Source organism: Mastomys coucha, unplaced genomic scaffold, assembly GCF_008632895.1.
Source record: "Mastomys coucha isolate ucsf_1 unplaced genomic scaffold, UCSF_Mcou_1 pScaffold9, whole genome shotgun sequence".
NCBI lineage: Eukaryota > Metazoa > Chordata > Mammalia > Rodentia > Muridae > Mastomys > Mastomys coucha.
In genome coordinates, this window is record NW_022196915.1 from 27116715 (window position 1) to 27122883 (window position 6169).

Sequence of the window (6169 nt, forward strand, 5' to 3'; positions counted from 1 at the left end):
TCAGTCTCTGCTCCATAGTTAATCTCTGCAACTCCTTCCGTGGGTATTTGGATCCCCCTTTTAAGAAGAAATGAAATGTCCACCTTTTGGTCTTCCTTCTTTTTGAGTTCCTTGTGGAATGTGGGTTGACTGCACAGCATTGTTCTAGGAATCCTGGGTTTTTGATAGTGTGCATAAGTGATTGCAAAACTTCTATCAAATAACTGCTACAGCTGATAAATAATTTCAGCAAAGTGAGTGGATACAAAATCATCTCAAAATAATCAGTAGTATCACATTATATAAATAATAAATGGGCTAAGAAAGAAAGTAGGGAAACAACATGCTTTATAATAATCATGAGTAATAGAAAATATCTTGGTGTAACTCTATTCAAACAACTGAAAGACATGTTTGACAAGAACTTCAAGTCTTTGCAAAAAGAATTTGAAGAAAGTGTCAGAAGACAGAATGATCTCCCTTGCTCATGGATCAGTAGGATTAACAGTGAAAATGGTCATCTTACAAAAAGCAATGTTCATATTCAATGCAACCCTCACCAAAATTCCAACATAATTCTTTACAGACCTTGAAAGAATAATACTCAACTTCATATGGAGACAGATTTTTCAGCTGAAGTACCCTTTTCTCATGTATGCCAAACTGTAACCAAACATAGCTGCCAGAGTTGCCAGACCTCTAGCCAAATTAACCAAAAGGAAGAAAATGTCCAAATGAAGACATGTTGAGATGAAAGGGTAGTTTTAATGATATCCAGAATACAACTAGGGTATATTTTGAAAACTTTCATTCTGAAAGAAGTCAATAAGTCCTCGTTACCTTCCAAATTGAGCCAAGAAGATATTAACACCTAAGCAAATCTATAACAATCAATAAAATTGAAATAGCAATAAAAGGTCTCCTGATAAAGATGTGGCTACTCCCCTATGGATTCTCTTCAGAATTATACCACTCCATGACAGAAAGCAAAAAAGGTACTCCTCAAATGATTCAACAGAATAGAGGGTAAGACATACTGTCCAAGTGATTCTATAAAGCCAGTATTTCAATAATAGCAAAGCTATATATAGACACAACAAATAAACAAACAAAAATACAACTAACATCTTTTTTGAACAGAAGTACAGAGTAAGAATGCAAATCAAATTAAGAAATGCTAAGAAGATACTGTCAACACAAGGATGCTTTATCCTTGAATATGTAATGTAAAAATAGTTCAGTAGTACAAATTGATGCATGTAACACACTGTATAAACATCTAGAACAGAATTCACATGATCCTCTCCATAGATGAAGTAAAGAACATTGGCCAAGCTCAACATCTTTTCCTTGAAAAAAAAAAAGCCCCAAACAGAAAGTAATAAAAGAAATGTATCTCAACATAATAAGGCCTACTTATGACAAATCTATAGCCAACACTATACCAAATAGGCAAAAACTGAAATCATTTCCTTTAAAATCAGAAATTGGGCAAGAATACTGTCTTCTCTCTTGTCCAGTTCAGTACTCAAAGTCTAAGCTAGAACAACAAAACAAGGGGAAGATAGATGCATATACTTAAGGAAGAATTCAAACTATATTTGTAAACTACATTATCATATCCCTAAAACATTTTAAAGATTCAACCAGACATTCAGCAAAATATCAGAATATAAAATAAAAATACAAAAAGCAGTAGCATTTGTTTATAACAATATAAACTTGTGGAAAATAAATTGAGGAGAAGGATTCATTTCACAGTAGCTTCAACATTCTAGGAAGAACTTAACAAAAGAAGTGAAAGACTTCTACAATAAAAATATTAAAATATTGAAAAAACCGAAGAACAAAATATAAGATGAAAAGAGGTCCCATGTTCAAGGATTGGCAAAATTGGTATTGTAAAAAATCTATAAATATAATACTTAAGATTTACAAGCTCAACAAAATCCCTATCAAGTGTCTGTCTTAGTCAGCATTCTATTGCTGTGAAGAGACACCATGGCCATGGCAGCTCTTATAAAGGAAAACATTTAATTGGGGTTTGCTTACAGGTTTATAGGTTTACTTCATTGTCATCATAGCCAGAAGCTTGGTGATGCACAGGCAAACATGGTACTGGCAAAGGAGCTGAGAATTCTATATCTGCATCAGCAGACAGCAGGAAGAGAGTGTAAGCCACTGGGTCTGACTTGAGCTTATAAAATCTTAAAGCCCACTGCTACACTTCCTCCAACAAGTACACACGTGCTTCAACAAGGCCACACTTCCTAATGGTGCCACTCCCTGGTGATCAAACAGTCAAATGTGTGAGTCTATGGGAGTTATTTCTATTCAAACCACCACAGATCCCAAACGGATTTTTCAAAGAACTAGGAAAATCCTAAAATTCATATGAAAATATAAAAGATCGCAAATAGTCTAGAAAATCCCAAGCAGAAATAATGATATTTACTTCTAATTATACTGTAGAAGGAAAGATACAAAACTGTATGATGTGTGCCTACTAAATAGAATAGAGGTCAGAAATTAACCCTCACAGACCAAGCCATCCAACAATTGAAAAACAGTGTTAGAAAAAATGTAGGTTCTAGTTTGTGAAGGGAATATATGCCTGACAGCATAGAATACGTCAAAATCCCAAGGCTAGGGACATCAAAAGCCGTGGAGAACCTACTACTGATTTTATGTACTGTTACTTTATGTACATAAAGTAAAGGGTATGTGGATCTAAACGTCTCAAAGAACTAATAAAATTACAAATAAAGGATAATGTGAAATACAAATAAATATTTTTTTTAAAAAATCATACCATGAAATAAACCTTTTTGACAAATGGTGCAGAGAATCCTGTATATCTATTGCATAGAACAATGACACTAAATCCATCTCCCTCATTCTGAACAAAATTCACCTCCAATGGACCTAAAGCCTTAACACAAACCCTGACATTCTAAAACATCTATTGGATAATAGAAAAAAATGTTTCAAGGCTTTCTGTAGAAGACTCCAGTAACACAGGAAACAAGGCAAAACTACCTAGTGATTGCATGGTATTAAATGCTGCACAGAAAAGAAAGTGGTCAACAGACTGAAGAGATTATAGAATGGAAAACTCAATGACAGCCACACATCAGCCAGGGGACTAGTATCTAGAATATTCAGACAACTAAAAAATTAAACACCAAAATTTATCCAAATAAGAAACTTGTTAATTGTCAGGTGGTAGTGTGATTAGTGCCTTTAATCCTGGCATTCTCCAGGCAAAATTCTCTAAGGGTTCAAGACCAACCTGGTATACAGAGATGTTCCACTACAGCCAAAGCTATGTAGAGAAATCCTGTCTCAAACAAGAAGAGAAAGAAAGGAAGAAAGGAAGAAAGAAAGAAAGGAAGAAAGAGAGAGAGAAAGAGAAAGGAACAAAGGAAAAAAGGAAGGAAGGAAGGAAGAAAGGAAGGAAGAATATAAAGCTTCTTCCAGTTTGGGATAAAATGTTTTATAGATATCTGTTAAATACATTTGATTCATAACTTCTGTTAGTTTCACTATGTCTCTGTTTAGTTTCTATTTCTATGACCTGCCCACTGGTGAGAGTGGGGTATTGAAATCTCCACTATTATTATTATTATTATTATTATTATTATTATTATTATTGTTGTTGTTATTGTTATTATTATTGTGTGTTTCAATGTGTATTTTGAGTTTTAGTAAACTTTCTTTTACAAATGTGGGTGCCCCTCACTGATAAGTGGATATTAACCCAGAAGCTCAGAATACCCAAGATACAATCAACCCACAAACCACCAGAAACTCAAGAAGAAGGAAGGCCAAAGTGTATACTTTGATCCTTCTTAGAAAGGGGAACAAAATACCCATGGAAGGAGTTGCAGAGACAAACTATGGAGCAGAGACTGCCCTACCTGGGAATCTTTCCCATATTCAATCACAAAACCCAGACACTATTGTGGATGCCAGCAAGTGCTGGATTACAGGAGCCTGATATAGGTATCTCCTGAGAGGCTCTGACAGTGCCTAACTAATAAAGTAGAGGCTCACAGCCATCCATTGGACTGAGCACAGGATCCCTAAAGAAGGAACTAGAGAAAGGACCCAAGGAGCTGAAAAGTTTGCAACCCCTTAGGAGGAACAACAATATGAACTAACTAGTACCCTCAGAGCTCCCAGGGACTAAACCACCAACCAAAGAGTACACATGGTGGGACTCATGGCTCCAGTTGCATATGTGGCAGTGGATGGCCTAGTTGGTCATCAATGGGAGGAGAGGCCCTTGGTCCTGTGAAGGTTCTATGCCCCAGTGTAGGGGAATGCCAGGGCCAGGAAGTGGGAGAGAGTGGGTTGGTGAGCAGGGGGAGTGGGAAGGGAACAGGGTTTTTTGTTTTGTTTTGTTTTGTTTCCAGAGGGGAACCGGGAAAGGAGATATCATTTGAAATGTAAATAAAGAAAATATCTAAAAAAAAAAATGAGGGTGCCCTTGCATTTGGGCATAGATGTTCAGAATTGAGACTTCATCTTGGTAGATTTTTTTCTTTGATGAGTGGGAAGTATCTTTTCTCATCTTGTTAGATTACTTTTGACTGAAAGTCTATTTTATTGGATGGTTACTTCACCACCTTGTTTCCTGGAACCTTTCCTTGGAAAACGTTTTTCTAGCACTTTCCTCTGGGGTGATGTCTATCTTTTTTGCTGGGGTATATTTCTTGTATGCAGCAGAATGTTAACCTGTTTGCATGCTCAGAATGTTAGCCTGTGTCATTTTATTGGTGAACTGAGTCCATTGATGTATAGAAATATTAATGACCAATGATTGTTGATTGTTGCTATTTTGTTGGTGGTGGTGGTACTATGTGTGTGTGATTCTCTTCTTTTGGGTGTATTGTTAAGTGTTGAATTTCTTATGTTTTCTTCTGTTTATTTACCCTCTTTGTGTTAGAGTTTTCCTTCTAGTATCCTCTGTAGGACTGAATTAGTCAAAAGATAATGTTTGGATTTGGTTTTGCCATGGAATATCTTTGTTTCTTCTTCTATGGTGATTAAGAGTTTTGCTGTGTATAGTAGTCTATGTGGACATCTGTGGTGTCTTAGGGTCTGTAAGACATTGGTCCAGGATCTTCTGGCTTTTGGAGTCTTTGTAGAGAAGTCAGGTGTACGTCTGATAGGTCTGCCTTTATATGTTACTTGACCTTTTTCCCTTGCCCCTTTTAATGTTTTGTTGTTGTTGTTGTTATTGTTCTGTATGTTTAGTTTTTGATTATTATGTGGCAGGAGGATTTTCTTTTTTAGTCCAATCTGTTTCCTGTTCTGTAGGCTTATGCATATTTATGGTCATATCTTTTTTTTTTATATTAGGGAAGTTTTCTTCTATGATTCTGTGGAGGATGTTTTCTGGTCCTATGCACTGGGAATCTTCACCATATTCTATTCCTATTATTCGCAGTATTAGAACTTTCTCCAAATTGACCTTATAATCTGACACAAAAGGAGCCTCAACAGATACAAGATAATTGAAATAACCATTGCATCCTATCAGATCACCACTGACTAATGCTGGACTTTCACAACAACAGAAACAACAGAAAGACCACATACTCATGGAAACTGAACAACTCTCTACTCAATGATAACTTGGTCAGGGAAGAAATACTGAAAGAAATTAAAGATTTTCTAGAATTTAATGAAAATAAAGGTATAACATACCCAAACTTATGGGACACTCAGCCTAGAAACTATGGACACTGCATCAAAAAGAGAAAAGAATGTGGTGATTCCACTGCTCCAGACCACCAGCCACACCTCCACTTCATGTCTGTCCCATCCCTATACCATCTCATCCTGTTGTATGTATTATATGATTTGTATTTTCTTCCCCTCCTGTTCTCTTCCTCCTTTCTATTTGCATTCAAGATTATGAAACTTTGCTGGGGGCCCTGCCTTACCTTCACTTCTGCCTGTTCACCCTGGTGGTGTATGGGTGAGGTGGGAAGGTGAAATCCCTACCATCCCCCAATATATATTAGCCCAACAGCCCTAAGTCTCCTCCTTTATTATTATAAAAACCAACCCCTCCCACACACACACACACACACTTAAAAAAAATGGCGTTGAGTGAGAGCCGCCATCTTCTCTCTGGTGAGTTCCTAAGCCGAGAGCAGCCAGCAGGGAGGCACAGACC